Source organism: Carassius carassius, chromosome 15 (assembly GCF_963082965.1).
Source record: "Carassius carassius chromosome 15, fCarCar2.1, whole genome shotgun sequence".
NCBI classification, from domain to species: domain Eukaryota; kingdom Metazoa; phylum Chordata; class Actinopteri; order Cypriniformes; family Cyprinidae; genus Carassius; species Carassius carassius.
In genome coordinates, this window is record NC_081769.1 from 29,593,991 (window position 1) to 29,621,565 (window position 27,575).

General features: G+C 39.5%; 1 long non-coding RNA gene across 2 annotated transcripts; it reads right to left on the minus strand.

The window, feature by feature from the left end:
- Nucleotides 1-1,480: 1,480 nt before the first annotated feature.
- Nucleotides 1,481-25,235, minus strand: LOC132157838 (uncharacterized). Of its 2 annotated transcripts, none has more exons than XR_009437628.1 (5): nucleotides 24,891-25,235; nucleotides 20,981-21,520; nucleotides 14,698-14,782; nucleotides 1,636-1,661; nucleotides 1,481-1,543 (listed from the first exon to the last, which is right to left on the minus strand). It is a non-coding gene; the product is annotated as an uncharacterized LOC132157838 (long non-coding RNA). The 2 variants fall into 2 exon arrangements; XR_009437627.1 differs by lacking the exon at nucleotides 24,891-25,235 and adding an exon at nucleotides 22,237-22,571.
- Between the last annotated feature and the right edge of the window lie 2,340 nt (nucleotides 25,236-27,575).

Here is a 27,575-nt window from a genome sequence, read left to right on the forward strand (position 1 = left end):
ATCCCTTTCACCCAGTATCAAAAGGCTCCAGATGTGCCGGGCTGGAGTTGTTATCGGGTGGCCAAACGACAGGCATTGAAAGACATTCCTCTGAATTTCAGATCATATAAAAGTGTTTTATACGATGCAAATGAATGGTAATTTTTTGACTATGGAGGAGAAGCGGTGGGGGGGAAGATGCCAATAAACCCTATCATTTGGGACTAAAAGTCCACAAACGGGTGACACTTTGGATTCGCCTTGCCTGTCTTCCAGCGTTAGATGCCCGAGATTGCCGCGAAATTAATCCATTTAACAATCTGTGGCTTAAAATTTAAGGATTTCCAGTTTTTTGGAATATCAATAAGTTCCAATTGAAGAGAGAATTCTTTTGCAATTCAGGCATGTGCGGGCGATAACGGAGGAGTTGGCATGGAAGGCAGGCAGAGATGGATTAATTATGCAGGGAACATGGAAATTCTGCTTATCAACGCTTAGCAAAGGAGCCCAGCTCACATAATCAGAAAAACCAGGATGAAAAAATATAACAATGCGGTGGCACCTTCCAGCTCATCGTCTTACAAGTTAGATTCTTCCTGTAATTAAAAACTAACACACAATTATATTCATATCTCATAGGCAGACTATGAGTGGTTATGTGTTAAATATCAGCAAGGGGTATAAGGGCTGAGGTGGGGATATATATATATATATAAAAAACATCGTCTTACATGGGGATGAAGGTCTCTTGGGATGGACGGAACTACTTAGCCTGGGAAAACTTCAATTATCATTTAAAAGCCAGGAAAGACAAAGCTAGCGGATCTCAGAGACACCCTCTTATTTACCGCAGGCAAGCGGGGAGGGAATATATGCTCTGCTGCATTCAGTTTTCACTTATCACAGGAAACTTTGAAGGGAGCGTCAATGGATAGGCTGCACAAATCCCAACAGAGCATGTGTGATTCTGCCACGCGGACCTTTGGCGGTGTTTCGCTAAAGCGATATGTCGAATAATGCTGAATGATGGGTCATTTCCACTTTTGAGTTTAGAAAATTGGGATTTTGCAGAAACGTTTTGCAAAGCTCTTTGTTTCTGATATGTTTGGTGTTGCAAGAAACAGGAATAAGGTGGCAAAGCTTAATCCAACACAGACCCTGATTTCTGCTGTGTTTCTTTCGTTCTGTTACCTCTGTTTCCAGTTTTGCTGTCCTATCAGAACCGCCGTTTGTGCTGGAATAACTATTATGACTACAAATGCAAGGATCATGGAAGTTTCAATTCTTCACTCACTGTCCATTCACCAGCAAACACCAGTAGCTTTCAAAAGAGACTCCTTGCAAATACATTTCTTGCTCGTGAGCCTTCCAAACTTTTACATTTTAGCAAATCGACTGAATTAAATGGTGGAACAAAGCATGCTTTGTGAGTTCCTTTGACCCAATAGTTCAAACAAATTCTGAAAGTCTGAAATTTCATTCACCTGCTATGTTGGCGATACATGCGAGAACTGATGAAGTTTGGTTGTGGTTTCTTCTCCATGTCTTTCTTCTCTGCACAACACTGTGAAATAATGGACAAAACAGACATACTGTAAAGCTGAAGGACATGCATTTAAAGGAATTCAAAGGACAATTCTTTCAGTAGTTACTCACCCTCATCCACCCATGCTGTTAGGTTTCTGTGAAACACAAAACATTTTTTTAAAGATAAAAGAAATCATATTCAACATCAGCCACATGACATTGTAGAGACATTTTTATTGTCGTTAGTATCATATTTTGAATGAATTTATATTAGTCATAAATTAGACTTCATGTGTATTTGTCTGTTGATTTAGTTATTGATGTATTTTAAAATCTTTTGTTTTTCTTTTTTTTTTTTTTTTTTTACAATAAAAGCACCGCAACATATGCCTTTTCCCCCATTGATATGTTAATTTAAAAGACATTTTAGCAAAGGGGGTCATACTTTTTTTTTTTTGTAATGAACAACCCAAAAATGTAACTCATTTTAGAATATATTGAAATACATAAGTCTTGGAAAATAGCATCCTGTCATGCACACTAATCCCTTTACTTTTTTCTGACCATTTTCAACTGTCTTGTGTGTTCAGACTACTTTCCAAAACCCTAATTCCAGTTTATCTTCAGTGTTTCTTTATCAGAGTTCATCTGCATTCATCTAACTGGTGTTTACTCTCGTATAGCAACACTATTCAGTCACCGGCTGCAAATCTCAGTTTTTTGACCTGCATTGAATTCTCTCGCCTGCTAAGATGTGCCTCTTCCACCTTCCTGAAACACCTCACGTCTGCCCCTTTTGACACAGACCAATGGATGAATGAAACCAGGGTTAGGCGAGACCAAATCTCCTCAGTTCATTTGCAAGATTCCTGCAGCTTTGAGGGATGCACCGCACCTGTTGCCGATGCCTCGATTCCGTTTTTTGATCAGGACGCTCTCTGACAAAGAGCAGAAGTGGAGGCAGGATAGAAAAGAGAGAGTGGATGAGATCCTTATCGAAAACTCTCCACTGGACAATGAATTTTTCTCCACCATTCAAATGTATCGGCGAATGCTTGAGCGGTTCATTTCAGCCGATCCTGTGGGGTGACAATAGACCGGAGAAATGAGTGATGCTATCTCTTTCCTGATGTCATTTCCCTGATCCGCCTCATCCTCTGGCCCTGTGTACCTCCATTAATTAGAAAGCAGAGGGATTTCCACTCATCAGCTCATGGCTTTCTGTTTGTCTACTATCTGAAGACCTCTTTCTGCTGCTCAGGAAAGTCAGAAGGGAAAATCAAGCGTCTGTTTTGACCCTACGGCATAGGCTTCAGGGTGGAAATGGCATTTAGCCATTTAAAAATATTCATCAGAGTCTGATAAAATGAGAAAATAAATGAAGTGATGAAGCTTTGCTTGGTTCCCCTTGACTGGAAGTATGATGGTTCACTTAAGAGCGTGTAAAATGGCTCCTTTCAGTGTCACAATGATTAATAATAGGTAGTTTCTGATTAGTTTTGTGCATAATGTACCATAACACCAAAATCAAACATTTTTCTAAATCTTTCAATTCTGTATAGTTTGAGTGGATCTTTCAATTCTGGACAGACGGATAGATATGGAAAGTGAAAGTGACATTCAGCCAAGTATGGTGACACATACTCAGAATTCGTGCTCTACATTATACCCATTCCAAAGTGCACACACACAGCAGTGAACACACACCTAGAGCAGTGGGCATCATTTATCCTGTGGCTCCCAGGGAGCAGTTGGGGTTTGGTGCCTTGCTCAAGGACACCTCAGTCATGGTATTGCCAGCCCGAGATTCAAACCCACAACCCTAGGGTTAGGAGTCAAACTCTCTAACCACTAGGCCACGACTTCCCTAGATAGATAGATAGATAGATAGATAGATAGATAGACAGACAGACAGACAGACAGACAGACAGACAGACAGATAGACAGACAGACAGACAGACAGACAGACAGACAGACAGATAGACAGATAGATAGATAGATAGATAGATAGATAGATAGATAGATAGATAGATAGATAGATAGATCGATAGATCGATAGATCGATAGATAAGAGAGATCATACTAAAAGTTTTGAACCCGATGAAGATGTCCAAATTTTTCTTATTTTGTTGAAATATAATTTTTTTCCATTTAGTTCTGTCCTTCGTAAGCAACAGAAGATACTTGTACTGTATGTTTCCCGGAACACAAATTAAGTACAATTTACCTTGATCTTCAAATTCCAAAAGTTTTCACCCCCCAGTTCTTAATGCATCTTGTTTCCTTCTGGAGCATCAGTGAATGTTTGAACCTTTTTTAATAGTTGTGTTTGAGTCCCTCAATTGTCCTCAGTGTAAAAAAAAATTGATCTCAAAATCATACACTCACTGCTGGAAAGGGTTCAAATATGCAAAGATGCTGGAAAACTGAAGAATCTGCAGGACCTTAAAGATTTTTCTAAAGAACAGTTCTCTGTTTAACTGTTCAGAACAAACAAGGGACTCATGCACAACCATCACAAAACAGAAAGACAGTCGTGGATCATCCAGGTAACCACACACAGTATTAAGAACCAAGTGTTCCAAAACTTTTGAATGGGGTTATTTTACAGTTTTTCTCAGTTGCTTGGTACATTTCTCTAATCATCCTTGAGATTTGCAAAACAGTAAGTGCATTTCTCAAAACAACTCTTACAAATAGCAAAACACAATGGATTACCTGCAAAAGCCAGTCTCTTGCTCAAAATCCTTAGTGCATCTCTCAAAAATAGATATGTGTGTCAATGAACATGTCAGTGCCATCAGAATGACAAGTCCTTGTGTCATAGTTTATGGATAAGACAGTCAAATCGCTTAGTCATTTCGTCAATATAAGTGTGTGACGTGACATTCAGCCAAGTATGGTGACCCATACTCAGAATTCGTGCTCTGCATTTAACCCATCCGAAGTGCACACACACACACACACTGTGAACACACACCCGGAGCAGTGGGCGGCCATTTATGCTGCAGGGAGCAGTTGGGGGTTTGATGCCTTGCTCAAGGGCACCTAAATCGTGGTATTGAGAGCCCTGTACATGCACTCCCCCCACCCACAATTCCTGCCGGCCCGAGACTCGAACTCACAACCCTTCGGTTGCGAGTCCGACTCTCTAACCATAAGGCCACAACTTCCCCATATTATATAACAGTGTACTCTGGAGGGATGTTCTGATATAAACTATGGCAACATTTTGGATGACAGTTACTGTATTGAACAGTATGCCATATGCTTATGTATGCCATTTCAAAAGTACACATTTACACATTACTGTATGTGGGATATTGATTGAAAGAGACTGGATTGAATTCCCAGTTACACTTTTACAAGTGGTCTGACCCAAAAAAATAACAATATAAAAACTTTTACAATGACATTGTGATATAGAAAATGAAAAAGAAATATGGGCACAAAGATGAAAATAAGTACATTTTCAAAATGTGTAACTCTTGTCCTCTGCCTATACAGTATAAGCTTTCCAACTGGAGATTCATGAGATGAACCTTTGAGCTATTTCAGAGAAATGGTTTATCATTGGTTTATCATCTACATTATCTTCATTAGTCAAGATTCACTTGCACAATTCATACCAAATTGACAAAAAGTCTAATAATAATGTGTAAAAATAAAAATAAAAAGTGTGCTTGGCAGTTTGTGAAAACTAGATTAACCATTTTGCATTTAATTACTTATACGATGAACTAAAGACTAGATGTTTTGAGGGGTAAGACTATTGCACAGAAAACTGTATAATACATTTTGAGCAACGTGACATTAGCAACTGATAATGTAGGAAACCGCAGATAAATGTGCATAATCAATTGCATGAATGTTCAAAAGCAATCGCAACTTGTTCAAAAGAATGAGAAACTGGTTTTGTGATGTGTATAAATGACTAGATGGTGTGGAGGTTGTACAAGTAGTTTTGAGAATTTCATTTCTGATTTGAGAAATGCACCATGCAAAGTGACTGAGAAAAACTGTAATAATTTTAGCAATTTTTTTTTTTGTCTTTTGGACTATATGCAAACATCTTTTATGTAAAATATCTTACTCAGGACAGTACTAAATAAAAAATAACATGCATTTAGTATGATCTCTGTTATTTGTTTTTTTAATTATTCACATTTTCACATATTCTGCAAGGGGTTCCTAAACTTCTGCATGCCACTGTATAGACAGACAGACGGACGGACGGACAGACAGACAGATAGATAGATAAAATTCAATCAATATAAAATGGTGAAGAAATACATATTTATATATGGGTAATATATTTTTACTCTGTATAATTAAAACATATATAGAAATATGTTTAAATATGGAAATATATACTAATAAAAATAAACATTTTACAACTGTTCAGTCTAATTAAAAATTGCTTGAGTATAATACCATTAGCTTAGCAACATACTAATGCCAAATATTAAAATATTCAATAAAAAATTAACATTTTTAATCTAATAAAACTGGACTGTTTTACCAAACATTTGTTTAGAAACATGCTAATGCCAAACTCTGTTGAAAGCAGCATCATGGCAGTGATTTTTGCACCCCACACATTTTCTTAAAAACATAAAATAAAATAAAACTCCCAAATATTTAACTAAACACAAATATATATATATATATATATATATATATATAAAGAAAAGGGAAAAGACTGTTCCTTCTGCAAAGCCACCGGAGGGTGGAAGAGGCAAAAGTGTCATCAATTTTTCATTCTAAGCGGCAGAGCTAAAACTACCAAATTTTCCTGTTGTCTCTGTGTCTATGAGGACGCTCAGGGGCAAAGCCCTGCAATTAGCAGATATGTGGGTGGGCATCTCCGACTGCATCGAAGCACGTTAACACAATGACTGTAGATGAGTTTAGAGCGAGTCTGAGTCTTAGACGTGTCAGTCTCCTGTCTGCAATATGAAAACATTAACGTTGATTAGTCTCTCTAATTAAAGCATGCTCCCCTGACACCACAGATACATGAACTCAAGGCTTGCATGCAGTCGTGTGGGGGTGTGTTTGTATGAAAGATGTCGAACTGCAGCCCTATATTAAGATGACGCATAGTGTTTGTGTGGCGGTGCTCAAACTCTATTCATAGTTTGCGTGTAAATGTAACGGCCAAACATCTTTGTCTAAAGTTTTGCACCTAAGATCCCTTATACAAATAGACACTTAAAAGTATCCCCCAAAGAACATTTTAGTGAACATATATCAAAAGAACCAATTATTCTTAGTATGAAGAGCATTTTACTAATCTAAAGCTAACTTTTTTCACTATAAAGAACCTTCTGTTCAGTGGAAAAGATCCATGGTTCAGAGTTTGTGAGCGGAGCGCAGACTGGAGCAGTGTTTTTTACTGGAGCGAGACTGTCGTGGTTTTCATTCGCTCCAAGAGCGCTCCACCACTGCTCCATCACGAGTGCAATTCATGCAAACAGCCCATAATATAACTGCAAATAAACTGCTAGCTTGTTCAATAAGGATCCCTCAAATCAGAAAGAATGAGAAGGCTATGATGATGGCTATATGGGCATGAGCGGGAAGTTATTTTAATCTTTAAAATAAATTTAATCTTACAGTGCTAATTTATCTGTATCCGAGCAGAAATCTGTAAGAAATGCATAACTGACGAAAACGTTTCATCACAATCGAAATATGCACCGCAAAAAGCAGCAATTATACCTTTTCATGCTGACATATGTTATTTGTCATGTGGTAGGAAAAAAGTTTGCACACTAGTGTTCATAAGCCACTTTGAAACTCTCCTATTATTTTATTTATTTTTAAATATAGGTTATGAACAGAAGTTAAACCGTGGTATTTCAAACATACTGAAATGCTTTTTCACGGAGCGAAGGCAGAGTGGTGTTTCTGATATCAGTGAGCGTGGAGTGGAGTGGGAAAAGATGAACCCGGAGCGAAGCTGGAGCGGAGTGATTATTAAATGCTCGCAGCGCAGAGGGGATATTGTTGACCACATAATCTGCCATGGATGTTAATGTAAAGCAAAAAGCTTTTAATTATAAACAAATCTATCATTATTATTTTTTTACTTAAAATGAGTCATCGTCAATCCAAACGTCAAAAAAGTCATCTTGTCTGAATCAGGTGAGAAATATTCACAGATCAAGCACTGTTTACAAGCAAAAATAATCTAAAACAGTTCCAACCAAATATATTGCTGGATTTTGATGTGAGAGAACAACTGGAGAAAGCATAGGCAGGTTAAAGTTCAAATGATTCTTACGAACACACAGCTTTTCACTTCACAGGGTGTGGATTATTGTGATGTTTTTATCAGCTGTTTGGACTCTCATTCTGATGGAACCCATTCACTGCAGAGGATCCATTAGTGAGCAAGTGATATAATGTCACAACCAGGGCTAGAACCCAGAATGCGTTGTTGGTAGCCCAATGCTCTAGCCACTACACCACAGAGCAGTATAGACCCAAGTTGCAGAGAACCACACAAGGCAGGATTGAAAAAAAACAAACAGTCTTTACTTAGTGTCCTTCTTGAATAAACATAACATCTCGGTTACGTATGTAACCTTGGTTCCCTGAATAGGGAACGAGATGCTGCGGTGACGTCACCACGTATGGGAACACCTTCGGTGTGACGAATGTCTGAAGCCCTATACCATCCCGCCAATCCTATTGGCCAAATAGAGCGTGGCACCGCCCAGCATGCGTAGGCATATATATACCTGGTGCCGCGCGCCACTTACCTCAGATTTCATGACGAGAAGAGAAGAAAGCTATCAAGGTACGGCACGGCCAGAACCGCAGCATCTCGTTCCCTATTCAGGGAACCAAGGTTACATACGTAACCGAGATGTTCCCTTTCATAGGTCACTTCGATGCTGCGGTGACGTCACCACGTATGGGAACGCTATACCATCACGCCTGACGTACCTGATAGCTTGGATCCAAGGAAGCATCTGCTCAAGCGGAGAGAACCCGGGAGCCAGGAGCCATCCTCACATCCAGACTGTAAGACCTGATAAAAGTGCTCGGTGAGGACCAGCCTGCCGCAGCACAGATATCATCCATAGAAGATCCACTGAGAAAGGCTTGAGAAGAAGCCACTGCTCTCGTGGAATGACCTTTTACTCCTAAGGGCGAAGCGAGCCCGCGCGCCTCATAGGCCAAGGAAATAGCCTCCACCAGCCAATGGGACATGCGCTGTTTCGTAACTGCATGGCCCTTATTCTTATGTCCAAAACAGACAAACAGCTGGTCAGACTCACGCCATGGGGCAGTGCGATCCACATAAGTCTTCAATGCCCTCACAGGGCAAAGACTTAGATCTCCAGACTCTGTCGCAGCAGGAGAAAAGGCCTCCAGGACCACCTGCTGAAAATGAAAAGGATTAGACGCGACCTTAGGAACATAATTAGGCCTAGGTCGCAACAACACTTTCACAGAGCCTGGTGCAAACTCTATGCACGAGGGTGAGACAGAGAGAGCCTGTAAATCCCCAACTCTTTTAAGGGAGGATAAAGCCATGAGAAGAAGTGTCTTCAGAGACAGGAGCTTATCCGATACAGTTTCCAGGGGCTCAAACGGATGCCCTGACAAACCCAGTAACACAATGGATAAATCCCATGAAGGAACTCGCACAGGGCGGAAAGGCCTCAACCGTCGCGCACCCTGTATAAAGCGAGAAACCAGTGGATGACGACCCACTGAAACACCACCTATATGCTCATGGTGAGCTGAGATAGCTGCCACATAAACCTTCAGGGTGGCTGGTGTCAATCCCTCCGAAAAACGGTCTTGAAGAAACTCCAGTACTGAAGCCACAGGGCAGTAAACTGGATCCACATCATGAGTTTCACACCATGTCATAAACAGTTTCCACTTGAAAGCATATAAGCGTCTCGTAGAAACTGCTCTAGAGTTCAGTATAGTCTCGGTAGTTTCAGCAGAAAGACCGGGACATATCAACTCACTCCGCTCAGAGGCCACGCCCACAGGTTCCACAGATCTGGCCTCGGATGCCAGATCCGTCCCTGTGCTTGCGATAATAAATCCCGTCTGAGGGGAATCTCCACCGGAGAGCCCGCTAACAGATTGATGAGATCCGCAAACCACGGCTGTGTGTGCCATCGCGGAGCCACCAGCAACAGCTGTCCCACTCTGTCCCGCCGTATTCTGCATAATACCGCTGGGACCAGCCGAATCGGAGGAAACGCATACAAGCTGGTCCTGGGCCAGCTGTGAGCTAGCGCATCCAGACCCAGGGGTGATGGAGGGCTTAGGGAGAACCATAGCGGGCAATGCGTAGTCGTGCTCGACGCGAATAAATCCACTTCCGCTTCCCCGAAAATATGCCATAGGTGATTCACCGTTTGGGGGTGTAATCTCCATTCCCCTTGTTCCAGAGTCTGCCTGGATAATAAATCCGCTCCGAAGTTCAGTCGTCCGGGGATGTGAACAGCCCGGATCGACAGAAATTTGTCGTGAGACCAAAGAAGAATCCGCCTCGCCAGTCTGCACAGAGGGCGAGAACGTAATCCTCCCTGATGGTTCAGATAAGCCACGACCGCAGTGTTGTCCGTTCTGAGAAGCACATGACGGCCGGTCAGTAGACTCGAAAAATACTGGAGAGCCAGAAAAACCGCCAGTAATTCCAATTTGTTTATGTGCCAGCTGCGTTGTGCCGCTGTCCACACTCCGTGGGCTGGGCGCCCCTGACAAACAGCTCCCCACCCGGTCAAAGACGCGTCTGTCGTGACAGTCTCTCGGGAAGCACAAATTCCCAGCCGAACCCCGGTGAGGAGAAATTCGGCTGATGTCCATTGTTTTAACGACATCACACACCTCCGCGTCACCGAGATCGTTCGATGCGGAGAACAACGGGGTGAAATATTCTGTCGTTTCGTCCACCACTGAAACGGGCGCATGTAAAGCAAACCCAGATGAATCACGGGAAGCGCCGCCGCCATTAGACCTAGTAGTCTGAGGCACAGTCTCACTGTCACTGTGTGACCCGCCCTGAAGTGCTGAACGCATGACGTAATCGACTGAGCGCGCGGGACAGAAAGCTTTGCTGTCATCGCGCGAGAGTCCAAATCTACTCCCAGAAAGGTAATCCGTTGAGAGGGGATTAATACACTTTTCTGGAAGTTTGTGCGTAAACCCAGGCTGTGTAAATGATTTAGCACAATATCTCGATGAGAGTGTGCTTGAGTCTGAGATTGCGCTAACACCAGCCAGTCGTCCAGATAGTTTAACACACGGACGCCCCGGAGCCGCAACGGGGCCAGAGCTGCGTCCATGCATTTTGAGAATGTACGGGGAGCTAGCGCTAAGCCAAAGGGAAGAACGCGGTACTGATACGCTTTGCCCTCCAAAGCGAATCTGAGGAACTTCCGGTGTCTCTCGATGATCTGAATATGAAAATAAGCATCCTTCAGATCGATCGTGACAAACCAGTCGTTTGGTTGAATCTGAGACAAAATAGATTTTACCGTCAACATCTTGAATTTGCTCGACCTGAGTGCAAGATTTAGACGGCGTAAATCCAGAATGGGTCGTAATCCGCCGTCCTTTTTTGGTACCACAAAATAACGGCTGTAAAACCCTGACTCCATCTGAGAGGGGTGTACTTCTTCTATAGCCCCTTTGCTCAGTAGAGCTAACATTTCCTGTCTCAGCACCGCCATGTCCATCGGTTTCATCACCGTGGAGAGAATTCCGCGGAAAGGGGGCGGGCCTTTCCGAAACTGAATGGTGTATCCGTGACAAATTGTGCGTAACACCCATTGAGAAATGCCGGGCAAGCGTTCCCACGCGGCCCGAAACAATATTAGCGGTTTCAACATGTTCGTTTCCTGCAACGCTGTTGCACACATAGAAATGTCCGGGCACGAAAGACTCACGGTGTTCGTGCACAGGGGAAGTATATGCAGAGCAGGCGTTGTATCTCGTTGTACGTAATCCTGAAACGTGTCCACGGCAGGAATTAGGCCAACAGATTGAGCATCGGGCTCTGCCGCTAGCGAAACAGCGGCGGCTGAGCGAGCCGTCATGACGGGCCGTTCGATGAAGACCCTTTGAAGCGCTCCTCGAGCTCTGAAAACTGGATCGTGCATAGTGTCTGAGGAAGCGATTGGTGTTACAGTTCGCTCCAATGCTGTTCGAGGCGCTGTTTGCGGCGAAACAGTCAGGGTTTGAGCGTGGGGACTGCAATCAGAGTGTTGGATGCGCGAAAGCGGTCCAACAGCGCTCTCTAGCGGAGGGCATAGTCCCTGGCAGGCAGCGAAAAAAATCAGGAGCTGCTGTTATGTGCCCGAGAACGAGAGGCCTTGGCCGTCGAACTCAGGTTCAACCTTTTTCGCTGGCGTTGTTGAGCCGGTGGAACAACCCTAGGGCCCCAGTCCTTGCGAGGGGGCGCCATAGGTGAAGGCTCTTCCCGAGAGGGCACTCGCTGGCGGTGAGAGGAGGTTGAGCGAGAACGCGCGGGCGCCTGACGGCGTTCAACCTCTCTGGGTCTGCGGGGAATCAGCTGGCGGAAAGCGGCTGATTGTTGTTTCGCTGCTGTGAACTTCTCCACCACTGAAGTGACCGCCTCTCCAAATAAACCGTCCTTAGACACAGGGGCATCCATGAGGAAAGATTTATCCTTTTCCTTTATATCGGTGAGATTAAGCCAGAGGTGGCGCTCAACCGTAATTAATCCAGCCATGGAACGGCCCACTGCTCGAGCAGTATGTTTGGTAGCACGAAGCGCCAAATCAGTTGCTCGCCGTAGTTCCTTGACCGCCTCAGGTGTAATGCCGTCCCCCTCGTCCAATCCTTTTAACAGCTCCGCTTGGTAGGCCTGAAGGACCGCCATGGAATGAAGCGAAGCAGCTGCTTGACCAGCGGCCATATAGGATTTTCCCACTAAACTAGACGTGACTCGACACGCCTTCGAGGGGAGGAGGGGGCGGGACTTCCACGCCGCGGCCGAATTAGGCGCAAGATGTTCGGCGAGAGTCTCCTCCATCGGCGGTATCGCTGTATAGCCGTGACTCGCCATGCCCGAAATGGTGGCGAAATCCGCGGCCGCAGCGTTCGTGATGCGCGCTGCAAACGGCTGTTTCCAGGACCTCGAAACCTCCTGGTGGAGGTCCGGGAAAAAGGGTAAAGGCCTCCGGGGCTGCGCAGGTGTCCGACTAGTTAGAAAACGGTCGTCCAGCTTCGAAGAAGGTTGGGCCTCGGCCTTCTCAACCTCCCATTCCAGCCCCAATGTACCCACTGCATGGGAAACCACATCCAACAGCTCACTGTAGGAGGGGGAAACACGCCTCTCCTGTCCACTAGGAGGGAGAGGGCTCGTGTCGGCCGCGAAGTCCTCGGACCCCGAGGCCGCAGTGGAAAGAACGTCGTCATCATGGCGGTCACAACCGAAGGAGATGGCACTACATGCCCCCGGTGTGGGCCGTAAATCCTCACAGGAAAAGACGACAGGTTCAAAAGTTTTCCTGTGTATTAGGGTAGGGGAGAGCGAGCGATGTGGAGAGTAATTTTCCATCGCTGAACTGTCCTCGAGCTCCATGTCACACGTGTCACCCCAAGCTATCACCTCGTGCGGTGCCTCGGCAGTCGCAGAAGTGGTGTGGCGGGGGTTAGACACGGCGACATCGGAGAACACATCTACCCTCGAGCGAAGGACCCTGAGTCGCAGGCCATCGCAATGGGGGCATGAAGAAAGGCCGCTAAGCGCCTCCTGTGCGTGGTGTAAGCCCAGGCAGACTACGCACCTGTCATGAGTGTCCCCCTGAACGATGTACCTGGTACACGGGTCCTTGCACTTCTTGAAACTCATCGCGTCCGCGGAGAGGAGTATACTGCTCGTGACGATCGCTGAGAACGCGAGACAATAGGGCACAGAAGATTCGCTTCGTACTGAAGGAATGAAATCTGAGGTAAGTGGCGCGCGGCACCAGGTATATATATGCCTACGCATGCTGGGCGGTGCCACGCGCTATTTGGCCAATAGGATTGGCGGGATGGTATAGGGCTTCAGACATTCGTCACACCGAAGGTGTTCCCATACGTGGTGACGTCACCGCAGCATCGAAGTGACCTATGAAAGGGAAATTAAAGCTTCCAACTAAGCAGGTCAAAGTTCTGAGTAAAAAGTCTCTCGAAGAAATCAAAACATAGAGCCAAAGGACCTGTCTGAACAAAAGAACTTCAAGACTGAGCAAAGATACAAATAAATGCAGGTCTTATATATGCCCACACATACACACTAACAAGCCAGGCACAGGTGATATCATTGAGCTAATAATTAACAGGTAATCAGGAAGAAGTTGTGGAAGGTCTTGTGCTCTCGGTTTCCCTCTGCTGGACAGACCGTGGTGTGACATAATGCTACATTTCTTCAAATCTTTACCAATGTAAAAAACTCATCTACATCTGAGGGTGAGTACATTTACATTTTGAGGTGAAATACTTCTTTAACGTTTATCAATAACCTATATTTTGGTATATTGGATCACTTTTATGGTGCTTTGTGTTCTTTGGAAGCTTGAACACTTGATTAACCATTAACAGCAATTGCAAAGAGAGAGTCTTCTCTGCCTAAGAAAGACATTCATACGCGTTTAAATGACTTGAGGTTGAGTAAAATAATCCCAGAATTTATATTTTTATATATAATAATATATAATAATATATATATATATATAATATAACTATCCCTTTAACCCCAGACGCATGTTCTAATAGGAGATGAATCTGATTGCAAGGCCTCCTTGTCTCTTCCCCCCTCCCACACAGGTACATGACTGAGCAGAAAAGGAGATGCTTCATCTGTGTGATTAGCTCTGGCAGGCCGGCCGCTGGACATGGACTTCTGGACTGACTTAGTTCTGGGTATTGAGATCCACTCACAGATGACAGATGAAATCTGTCTCCTCCGGCTGGACATGTAACTGCAGGTGATACATGATCACAGATAAAAGGACATGAGGTGGATGTGGGGGATAGAGACCACGGGGCCGCTGATCTCTGCTGTGCTGATGTCACTGCCACAGGTGGCTCACTAACCCCGCCCCTAACCTTCAAACAACCAATCACAGGCTTACAACATATCCTGTCAGCCTCACTGAGCACGCATTGTGTGTGTGTGTGTGAGAGAGAGAGACTCACAGAAGTTTTATCTCATCCCCATCTGTGTGGTCTCAGGCACGATGATTTTGGAACCCAGCCACATTAACCTTCATGCCATCCAGAACTAGAGGAAAAGAGACAAAGGGAATAGGTGAATGGATGTCATTTATAAACACTGTGTTCATTCTAGTTCTATTTTTTAAAGTTGGGTACGATGAGGCTGTTAGATCCACCATAAAAAAATGTTTGAATGCAAAGGAAATGAGTCATACTTTATTTTAAGGAACATTAAAATCTAATATCTAAACACTTAAACTCTCATTTTGTAAATCTATTACTAAATAAAAATAAAATATTTTTAAAAAGTAAGAAAGTATTACACTGATGAGAATCTGATGAAAATTGTAACTGATATAAAAAAAATACCTGGACATTATTATTTCATAACTCATTTACAACTTTATTTCACTAAATAGACCATTAATCTACTCTCTCGATCTCTCTCTCTTTCATATTCTTAATTTATTATTCTATAATTCATTATTACTATTTAATTATTATAAAATGGGTACATAAAAGTTAATTAAATTTATTTAAATTATTATTCATGTTATTATTATGCAAAAGCCCTACACATTTATTACTATTATGATTATTTTGATTTTGAGCCTGACTGATTTTCTTTTGGTTTTTATTTCACTAAATAAATATATTATTTGTCTGCGGAAAGAGGAGTTCTTTATATTTGGTGAATAGGTGAATTTCACACAACATATTTCACCTGAAAATCACAATAATACATTTTTATACAGACAATGAATCCTATTTTAAGGAAGATTAATGCTATAGTATACTGCAACTAATTATACACAGGCATTATAAGAAATATGTAGCTTTAAATGCATTTTAGTTTTTGTTTTGGGGTGAACTATGACCTGAACATTAACCCCCCTCCCCTGTCTGTATGTGACACTTACTAAACTCATTTTGACCCCATGATCTATTTCCCCTTACATTAGCTTTATGTTGTATTCATTTATAGGCCACTGTTCTATCAACTTCAAAAACCAAAACATGTTATAAGGTATGTTTTTAATTCTCAAAGTGTGTTCCATTAAGTAAATTCTGCATTTTCCCCAGTGTTTCTCTCTCTATAAGATGATCAGCCCTGGAGGCCTGTAGTAGTGTAATATAGAGAGCTCCGACTCACTGCTCTCATTTATCTTATCACGGCAGGACACCTGTGGAAAGAGTGAACACTCAACAATTATGTGTTTCTGCCGAAGAACTAAAACACTGAGAACACTCGAAGGAAACCCATGCAAAAACGAATTGACTCACTGAAGTTAGTGAAAGAGAAACCCTGAAGGTTTGGTTTTGGCAATCTGAAAAGAGGATCAATGTCTGAGAATTTTAGAGAGTATAAAAAGCAAGTTTAATAAAAACACATAGTAGGACAAATTCATGATAGTTCAGACAAGATAGTAGTCTCCGCTGCTAACTGTGCCAGACTTTAATTAGAATACAGAGATTTAATTTTAGTCACTATAAAGTTAATTCTGTATTAATCTGTAGGGTAAAAAAAAATCTATAACTAAGTATTTAGATATTCCTGAGATATTAAATATGGGATTTTTTTTCTCCCTCACAAAGGTCAGAATCCCAAGCTAATGCTCTAATCACAGGTTCTTTATTCAAATGTTCTGGTCTCTGGTATTGCTTAATTAATTTCCATAATGAAACATTTAATCAGCTTCAGAATCCTAGGCAATGATACAGAGATTTCTTAAGTTCTCTGTCAGGAAGGAAGCATGTTTTAACTAAAAAAAGAGAGAAGAAAAAAGAGAGCGAGAGAAATCCAAGACTTAACCCAGACTCCAAAGCCATCAGTCTACCAGCACCAGACGCTTTAATTACCTTCACCTTGATAATGTGCTTAATTGCTATTGCACTTTTGTTATGTTTTTTTTCCCTTTTTTTCTGGCCTTTAGATTATACTGCACCTCACCTTTAATGAATGAAAAAAATAAAGTGAAATGCCTTGGGGGTGTTTAATATGTAGTTCTATTGCTAAATTAATACAGCCTTCTGTAAACTAATTTTTTCACATAAAGACTCAAAAAAAAAAAACATTGCAGATGAACGGTCAATTAAGTGAAATAAAGTGATCATAATAGTAATAATAATAATGATAATATTAATTTGAAAAGATCAAATTGCATTGGCTATCAGCCAGTATAAAAAACTCAACCCACTTAAAGAAGTAGACAACACAACTTTCTGGATATCCACTATATCTGCATTTGGCCTTTAGTCAGAATGAGAATCTTCTCATTGCTTTGGCAATTGGTCCAAGTGTGAAACGAGAACTTATTTTGAATGATGTGATACAGTAAATGTTAACTTAAAAGTCTGTTTTATTGAGTATTTTGTGTTTGTTTTGGTAGGAGTAAGTAACACCTGTGTGGAGTCACGCTAATGGCCTTTTTAACGCTCTGCTCAAACCCATTTAAGCTACAATCCTTTCACGACTTCCTTCATTTCTGATGTAATTTCCTCCCTGTAATTACTCTTTTCGTTCCCCTGTTTATCAGACAATGTACCTGCAATGGAAATATAAGACCTTGACTAGCCTTTCGCAGGACAAAAACAAAATTTAATTTGATGTGTTTGGCTGTCGAACATCATTGTTAAAGGGATGCAATTAAGACAATATTATCTGTTTTTATTTTAGTGTTGGAACTGGGACATGTGGAACCTTTATGATAAGCAGTGAAATAAAACTGGCTGCTATCTGAAACGGTGACTTCAGTGGCTTCCAGCGCAATTAACGGTGCATTGGCCGTGTGGAGATTGCTGGACTGCCCCGTTAACGCAGGATGCAGATGTGATTGTCGGCAAGCCAGGTAAGGAAGCAGCCGTTTCCTAAACACCACGATCCCTGTGTAAAACCACAGACCCCCGGGGAATTAGATACTCAGCTTACATGTTTCTCAGTGTCGGTCCTTTAACAGCATTTCATCCAATCCACTCCCCAAATTTTTTCTTTAATAATATTGGAATTGTATATATCCAAAAACATTGTATTACCATAGTACATGCACTTTGTATATACTGTAATATACAATATACTTTGTATTGTATAAAATGACTGTATTCATGTATTATGGTATTTGAAAATGTTATAACTATGTTAAAATAAAAGCAAATTCATAAAAAAACGGGTAAAAAAACAGACAAACTAAATAAATTAATACAGATTCACATGGTACATAAAAAAAAAAAAAAAAAAAAAAAAGTAAACAAAAAACATTGTCTCGGGGACATTGTGTACATTTTGGAACAGGGACATGTTGAACCCTTCAAAAATAAATAGTATATTAAATAAATAAATAAATAAAAGCCTACTTCTCTTCCCATATTCATATTTATTATTCATATAATATAGCATTCATATAGCAATACTCTGAGGTACTTCAACAAATACCAAAAAATGCATTATAAATGTCCAAAAAGAAAATGATGGTACCTTTATACTATTTTTTTAATTGTTCTTGACAGAAAATTTTGTATAAAATTTGCCAAATTTGTTAGCAGGGAAAACACTAACAGCAATGCTGTCAGATCTTCTTTCAACGTCAGCTGATAAAGGGAGCAGAAGGGCATTTCACTGACAAGTAGAGGATGATTTAGAAGAAAACATCCACGCTAAAACTAGGTTGTTGCATCCCAACAGCTGAATTCATTCTCATTAGAGCCATTCGGGAAGTTTCCACAAATCCCAGGTGGCCTCTTTTATTTGTCAGACTCCTGTGTAGTTAAGGTGTTGAGATGCAAATTTGTCTCCCATTAAAATCTGTATGCGTGAATAAAAGAGGTCTCCTACAAACTTCACACGGCTTCATGAAGCAACCCAGTCCATTGCTCATGGTTAACAGGAACTGCATGATTTTGCTGATGCATTTTTAGTGGAAAGGGAAAGTGACTGTGACTGACAAAATTGTCTGTAAAGAGGACAGCATTACTGCAAGGTTTATAGCGTTTTAAAACTCACCATGTATGACATTATCACTTTCCCAGATAACATTGCAGAAGTGCATAGTCTAGATCTAAAATAACCTAAAATGAATATTGCTTGATTGATTTAGCCATGTTCTTCATTCTTTCATTGTTGTTGTTTTTTTTAATTCAAATCCTGCTCCATTTACAAAAATGCGATTTGACTGAATACTGTTCTAAACACTTTTCTACTGTACAGCATGACCAGTTCAACTCCTGAGAGTCAAACATTTCTTTTTTGTGAATCAAAACATATAATATGACCAGTAAGGTCTGATTTACAATCAAAAATATACCGCGCCCTTATGTATAAGTTTCACTAATGCTAATTTTTGGTGAACTATCACTTTAATGACACTTTTGAGCCCTTTCTTTTATAAGCGATTCAAAACATACTGAGCAATTAGTGAAATTAGATTCTTGAACAAATTAATATTTTTAATCTGTTCTATTTAGTATGACAAAAACATACAGCACGACCAGTGAACCCTCTATGCCCAAGCAAGTGATTCTCATGATACACATTATTGGTTAATCAGAAACACATTTTTACAAACATTTTTCAAACATAAAAAAAACAATTTTGGTGAATATAAAACATACAGTTTGAAGTGAAGTCTGATATCTGACCTAATGACTCACATGAGTAATCAAACCATACGGTGCAATCAGTGAAATTTTATTCTTGAACTAATGATTCTTTTCAGTGAATCAAAACTTAAATATTGATCAAATCATAAGCAAAAAACTTGGTTGTTTTAGTAAAACCACTTAATTTTTTTTTACAGTTCTCATCCCTAGAGGTTTCTGTATTCTATACTGACCCTAGATGCCCAGAAAATACCAATTTCTTTTAAGGGATGTTTTAACATTTTGCCCATTAAGATGTGAATCAACTGAAGAACATTTTAGTTTTACATCAGATCTCATAAAAAAAAAAAAAATCCTCTCTGCCACTTTTGGGTTATGTACTATTTTGAGCAAGTCCAGCTTTTCCCAGACACAAGCTATACAATATGTGACTGTCAAGTGTTGGATGCCCCAGCAAAGGGAAATTAATGGAGTTCAGGCGGCAGAATTAGTTCTTGTGTTTGGTAAGCGTCTGTAGGTGCCAGAGCGCAGGTGGACAGCTGTAGGGGACGGCTGCGTCTCTCACGCTTTACTGCACAGGACTCTCTCTTTCTCTCTCATAGCACACACAGAATATACGCTGTACCTGCAGCTTTAACATTCATATGCAGCGCTCTGATTGATTGTGTTGACAGATTAAAGTGTGAATCTGTAACTCCAGATGTTTGGAAGCACTGATAATTGTGTTTCAATTCAGTATTTCAATGTGATCCTAATGCATCTGAATTAGGGGTGGGCAGCAATATTACATCATGCTATGAGTCCTTTTATCACAGGAGTGGTATGTATAAAAGTTTATATCAAGATTTTATATATAATCATATATATATAAACATCATAGATACAGTTTAATTCAGTAGATTCTTTTATGTAAAGACCTTTTTTGTTAAATTTACAACAAAAGTAAAAGCTGTAAAAAAAACATGATTTTATTATATACATTATATATTTAATAAGATTTATTTATCATTTTATTTGTTCACTAAATAGACCATTAATTTGAAATACACAATGATAAAATTGTGATAGTTTTTTTTTCTTTTGGCTGAAAATTTGAATTTATGTTAAATAATTTGCAGAATTCTATCATCATAATTATTAAATATGAAATGTACTTCTAAATGAAAGTGAATCTTTTGGCTTTAATTTGATGTGTGCTATACACACAAACACACACACACACACACACACACACACACACACACACACACACACACACACGTACACACACATACATAACAAAATGCAGCATTTATTTATTTTCCAAGTAATTCAACAAAAAAGGCTGTATTTTTAAATAATCTTCTGAATTAAATGTTAGTTTGCATTTCAAAATAATCTAAAAAATATTTTACAAAAAGTACTCTTTTAGGACTTCACATTATGGAACACTGCATATAAAAGTATAAAAACGTAAAAAATGTATAGAGTATTATGAAATGCATATTTGTGAATGAATGAGAACCATTCAAAGCTGTTGGAAATACCTAATTCACAATCCATGGATGAAAACAAGCCCCACCATTTTTTGTTGAAATTTCTTGTTCACTCAAAAATACATCATGTTACGGATGCTAAATGGACTGCAAACAATATATCATGTTGATTTAATATCTAAAAGACTGCACTTCACCTTCAGAATGTTTTGTACACAGTTTTCTCTGTTCATTCTTCCAGCTTGGACTGGATTGGGACAGCCGGGCAGATCAGACTGGCGAGCGACTGGCCTTGTTTCTTCACCAAACCACAATTAACAGGAATGGTTATTATCCTTGTCCTGCAAGTTCCCTGCAATGCAAATCCCAGATAGAAAGGGTTGGAAAATTATGCGAAAACTTGGGAGGAGAAAGTGGCTCACGTCTGTTTGCCGAATTAATCGCTTTCTAAATGGCTCCGGGCCAGGCAAAAGTTAACATTTGCAGTTTCAAAGGTTTTCAGCGCTTGCAATGAGCCATGAAATTACTGCATGCTGGTGAAAATGGCAGCTGATGAAAAGCCCACGGAGCAGGTCCCACAGGCGGACAGGCGGCACGGCGCGGGAGGGGAACGCAATCGCCCTCGCCTGCCCAACAGCCACGTGGAGGAAGAGGAGGCAGTGAAGGTGCTGCTTCTGAGGAAATGCTCTCTGCAAATGAGGCCACCTGCTCTTCATCACCCAACCGCATGGAAATACCTATCAGCACCAAACAGAGTAGATTTCTGGGTATAACTTCATAAAAATTGTGATTCATAATTGATAAAGACTTCAATGAGCATCTACCCCTGCTGGAAACATATCTATTTTTTAATATAAAAATAATATTTTTATAATTGATTTTAAATCAATTCAAATTTTTTAAAAGAAATGGATTTCAATTTAAGATTTTACATTTTAAATTCCATATTTATTATTTTACACTTTTTTTTATTATTTATAAATTTATCATTTAAAATTAAAACAATAGTTCATCCATACAATATATTCTTTTTTTTTCTCCTGTTCCTAAATAAATAAAAATAACAAAAACAACAACAAGATAACCATAAAAGTATTACATTATATACTTCAAGTTATTTCAAGCCATGGAAGCTTTCTGGTTAATTTAAATCATTTTTTACCCATTATTTTTTATTATATCTACTGCAGATTTCAAATCAAATACAGTCTGTTTGTCACATTGGAAAAAATAAATGTCACTATCTTGCAAAGTCATTTAGTCAGAAATGGCTTAAATTTAGCTTGTTCCTATCACAAGCTGTTTTATTACTAGTTGAAGTACTTTTTTGCCCTTTTTGTCAAAATGGTGAGTAAATAATTATCCATTTCAGTTTTTTTATAATATTTATTTTAAAATGATATACACACAAATACAAATACATACTTGTGTATATATGTATACACCTGATTACCAGATAAGATTCTTGCGGATTCTTGTTGTACACTTTTCATTTCCTCTTTTTTTCTTGGTGCAGGTAATGACCCGTTCATGACCAATTTCCCTGTTGTAATCAACCTAGGCTTTTGTTCAGCACACACACATTCAGCAGGAGATGTCTGCAGGGAAAAAGGAGGTGCAGCTCCATGAAATACTGAAACACACCGTGCCAAAAGTGGAGTTCCTCTCCACTGAGGAGGTGCGCAGCTCTACACAGATTGCCTGCTTCCACGGGCGTAAATATTCTGATTGATTTCAAACATGTTGAAACCAACTCTGAGAGACGCTTGTTAAGCATTTTGTCTGGAAACGAAGCGTTTTATTAACAGGGCCGCTTTTATTTTCGAGTGTCGGGATTGTCGACATCCCGAGGGTTGTTTTTTGGTTTTATTGTCAACATTCTGACTATGCATGCCAATTTATTTTTATTTTTTTATTTTTAGCGGCATGTTAGGTGATTCTTAAAGTGATTCTTTTGAATTTAACCCAGAGGAATCTTTCCTCAGAGATTATATGTTCAAACACGTCTTTATCATGTTATCCTTCTCATGAATCCCATCGCATTGGGCTAAAACTGGAATGGCATATGGAGTTTTTGCTTATCTAAATTTTACTAGGATGCTTTTTAGTAAATAATTTCTCTAGAATATTTTTACATGAGCTTTATTTGATATCTCCTTCCTTCTGTGCTTTCCTAACACACCTCAGAGATTAACACACTCACCTCAAAGCTCAGTGTGTGTGTGTGTGATAGGCTACTTATATTTATGCTGGCAGTTCTGTTTGAGCTGAACGTGTCACATGATGCCAAAACTGGATGTGGCATCTACATTTAAGTTGCCGCTTTATCAATCAGTAATGATAATAAAGGCATTTTCTATGGTATTGAACACTTTTGAGTCTTAACTGCATCATCCAGGTCTAAGAACCTGCTTTAAAAATAATGAAAAGAAGAGTGTTAAAGCTGTCCAATAACTATAAAATGATTCACTAAATGGCCCAAAATTACTCCGTTTTTACTTTGAACTATGCATTTTAATCAACTAATTAACTAAATTTCACCATGGCTGTGTTCATATTAAATGTGAAATTAATTTGCAATTATGAGAGAATTGCAGGGGAATTCGCGCTGCTCCAGACATCACCTAATGCTGCTAATAGAGTTTCAGAGTATGTTTATCTAGCCGTTGGAGTATCAGTGACATTTAAATATGTTATGCCTGGAACAGGAATCGCTAATATGTTATTGTTAAGTCAGATTGAACGTGTACAGGATGTGATGGATATTTATAAATGAGCACTTAATTAATTAAAGTATGCATTAGTGCTTAATGCAAGTTGTTAACTTTCTCTGCACCCTCATTAATGTGAGCCCTATGGGGATTGCAGAGCTACATTTCAGCATCCTGCAAAGCTGTGCCTGCTCACTTTCCCTCATACTCCTCCCTTTTCCTCCTTTTTTTCTCCTCACCTCTCATTTTCTGAGACCGACGGGTGACAAAGTAATTAATCACCTGCAGACAGGAAGCTCTTGAGCAGATGACTGATCAGATCTGAAAAGATTTAAGGGTGTTTCTTCAGTTTCATGTACATTTTATATCTCTAACAGATCTTGAGATTTAACCCCCCCCCCCCTATATAAAGGTTACACTGAAACAATTTTGTCTCTATTGTAGCAATGTACAGTAACTACAAAATATACTTGTGGACACCACAAATGAGGTACAGTTATAATTTGTGTGTAAAAAAAAAAAAAATTCTAAATAATTTTTACACAAACATCGAAATTGATTATTTTTACTTAACTCTTTGTTCAAATCATATTTTTAAACATTTATTAATTCAAATTTTTGAATAAACATGTATACTGTACATGGGCAGTAATGATGGATTCATGATTAAACGTTTATATAGCACAGAAACTCTTAGTATGCCTTCATTTATTGTTGCTACATTTAAAATCTCTTTTATATTATAAAACAAATTGAGTAAAAAACTTTGATGATATGGAAATATTGAATAATTGAATAAAAAAATATTTAAAAAAAAAAGCCAGAGTTGTGAGATATGAAGATAAAATTGTGAGAAATATTAGTAATTGTGAGAAAGTTTAAAATATTAGGTTGCAGTTGTGAAGTACAAGGTTACAATTATGAATTATAAAATCCAATGAATAGAAACATTATTAAATGATTAAATATGAAAAATCCATTAAAAAAATCTGAATTAATCTTAAACTACCGAAGAAAATCCAATAGAAAAAAAAAATCTTACTGATACTATAATGATCTAAACAAAGAGTGAAATAAATTAATCAACAAGTTTATGATTTATATATATTTGGTATACACAAACAACAATAATGTCATTAAATAAGTTTTTAGAAGTAGTGTATTTGGTTACCAAGGAGACAAGATATGATGCATGAAGCAAACTTACTGTAAATATGACATGAGTAAATGATGACAATTGTCATTTTTGGATGGACTGATCCATAAAATGCTTTTGTACACATCTGCAACTTCCAACAGTTATCTATTGAAATGAATAGAACCGAAACCCATCTTAAGAGCTAAACTCCTTGTAAATGACAAAAGCTCACAAATGTCACCATGTTCCCACACTCACCTCACTGACGTGAAGAGCGGAGAAATGTGCCGCGGCGGCAGTCCCAACATGAGCTCAGCGCAGAGCAACAGCATGCTGAGCAGCCAAAGGGCAAACAACCCCCCATGCCACTCGAGCGCTTCCGCTCAGGCTTGTTCCCTCCGGAAGCCACCGGCTCTGCTACTGGCTTGTAATTACCATCGGCTCTCCAGAACATTCCATGGCCTCTCCATCTGTCCTCTCAGCGACGGGCAGAGAAGCTCCAGTCACCTCATGTAGCATTTAACAAATGGGAGGCTGCCACCCGACTCAGCTGAGGTTCAGGCACTACAAGGGGGCAATGTTCCCAGCCTGGAGGAAGAGTAGGCCTATACAGGTGCACCTGGAACCACCTAGAACCATCAAAAGCAAAATCAAGACATTAAAAAAAAGTTCAGAAAGGCTTACACTATACTGTTAAAAGTTTGGGGTCGGTAAGATTTGTTAATGTCTTTGAAAGAAGACTCTTAAGCTAACTCTTAAGTTGAGGACCAATTCTCATAGTTAACTAACTATTAACTACAACTAAACTCTTAATTTGCTGCTTATTGATAGTTAATAAGGTAGTTGTTAAGAGTCGGTATGGTGTAGTTTTAAAGGAACTAAAATATGGTCATGCAGAATAAGGGGCCATTCACACAGAACAGTTTTTCCGTGTTTTTCTATGTAAACATGCTTGACGGATGTCATGACCATTACGCTCACGTCTCGCATCTTTTGCAGTGCCTCACACGAGCGCTGTGTTTCATTTTGCATTATTGACACACTATTATCCTAATTAATGCTGTACATTTGCTTTGACACAATCTGTATTGTTAAAAGCACTATATAAATAAAGGTGACTTGACTTAAAAATACCGTAATATTTTTATAAGTTTTAAACTATTAAAGTTTGCAGATATTTAAGAAACATGCTAAGTTAACATACTTGATTATCTGAAAACAATGCTAGTCAGTTATTCACCTTGCAAAAGTGCGTTCCGGGCCGAAATGTCAGTCTCTGTTTTGGTTTATGAAACCCACACACTGCCAGTTTACCCAATTGCATTTCGGCACCCTGGGTTGCCAGTTTGGCAGAACACATTACTTATTTAATTTAATTCATCATCAATTGTGCTCGTTCTTGTTGGTGTCATCAATCTGGCAACCTGCGTGTGCATCAAGTCTAAGGAGGAGGTGCCGGGTGAAAATTATAATTTTTTTTATTTAGACTGAAATACCTAGTTCAACCACTCTGAGTAAATTCTACATACGGCCCTAAGGGGTCGTTCACATATCGCATCTTTTACGTGCTCAAGTTCGTTAGTTCAAATGTAGACGCGCAGCAGGCGTGCTCATAATGGAAGCCACTTCGAGATAAAAACATTTCAACTTTTCAGAATGCCGCAAGCGGACCGCGGGTCATGTGACAAGAACCAACCAGCTTCATCCTTTCCCGTAACAACATTGAAAGCTCAGCCAAAATGAAGGAACAGCTGACCATAGGTATATTTTATTTGCTTAAAAAGTATGACTAAACGGCCAAAATAATAGTAAATTTTTTGCTAATAAGCGACGAGTTAATAGTGTTAGTCCCTAAACCTGTCACCCATTTATTTACAATAAATGATAAATGCAGTAAAACATTCATATTATCAGAATTTTAGAAAACAACTTTGTGATTTAATATTATTTTAAAATGTGTTTTATTCCTATAATGCAAATTCCTGATTTGCTGAAACATTTCTTACTGCTATAAATGTTAAAAATATTTAGTTGGAAACTGATGCATTTGAAACAAAAACCTTTTGTAAAATAAAACATTTCTTTAAATGTCAATGAAATGTATCCTTGCTAAATAGAATAACCAATATAGGCATATATACTGGTGACTTTTTTATACACAATATGTGCAATAAAAGCATACAGTGACCCTTGGTCAATACATTTAACTAATATTTTCATACATTGTTTTTTGTAGCTATGTTTGCATAAATTATAAACATCACCATTTTAATTTCGTCTTAATCGTCGAATGTCTTTTATCATTTAATAGTCATTTAAGAGCTCCTTTCCAAGATCTTTAGAACTATAAATGACCCAAAAAACCACAACAAGCAGTTTTAAACTCAACAAGTATTACAAGTTAACCTTCCATAATCTCATCCTTCATAAATCATTGGTACACATTATTCTAAATAAATGATGTTGGTCGAAATCTTGCACGTCCTCTGAAATGACTTTCCGTTTTGGATGATGTCACCAATTGCCTGTCAATTTTATATCCACTCTTCTCATTTTAGTCTCACTCTAAATTTTTCTTATTGAACATCATGTTTCATTGAGAAATACATCATATAACAAAAGTAAAACAAGTTTTATTTTGATTTAAAATTAGAATTGTCTTCCTGGTAAGTCTATATTGATTTATCTCATACAGCAGGTCACAAAGTAAGCAACCAGCTTGTTATTTTCCCCTGAGGTGAATGCTGAATGCCATTAGAAAGCTTTGCAAAGTTCTGTCAGACCAGAGAGTTTTAATGCAGGAAAAGTTGTTGTAGGCCAGAACAGAAGCCTCTGATCTGTGAGCCGAGACGAGGGACAGTTCTCCATATCTGACAGACTAAAAGAGAGAGAAAAGCGAGGGAGTGAGAGAGAGAGGGCAAGCTTGCCTTGCATGAAGTTGCC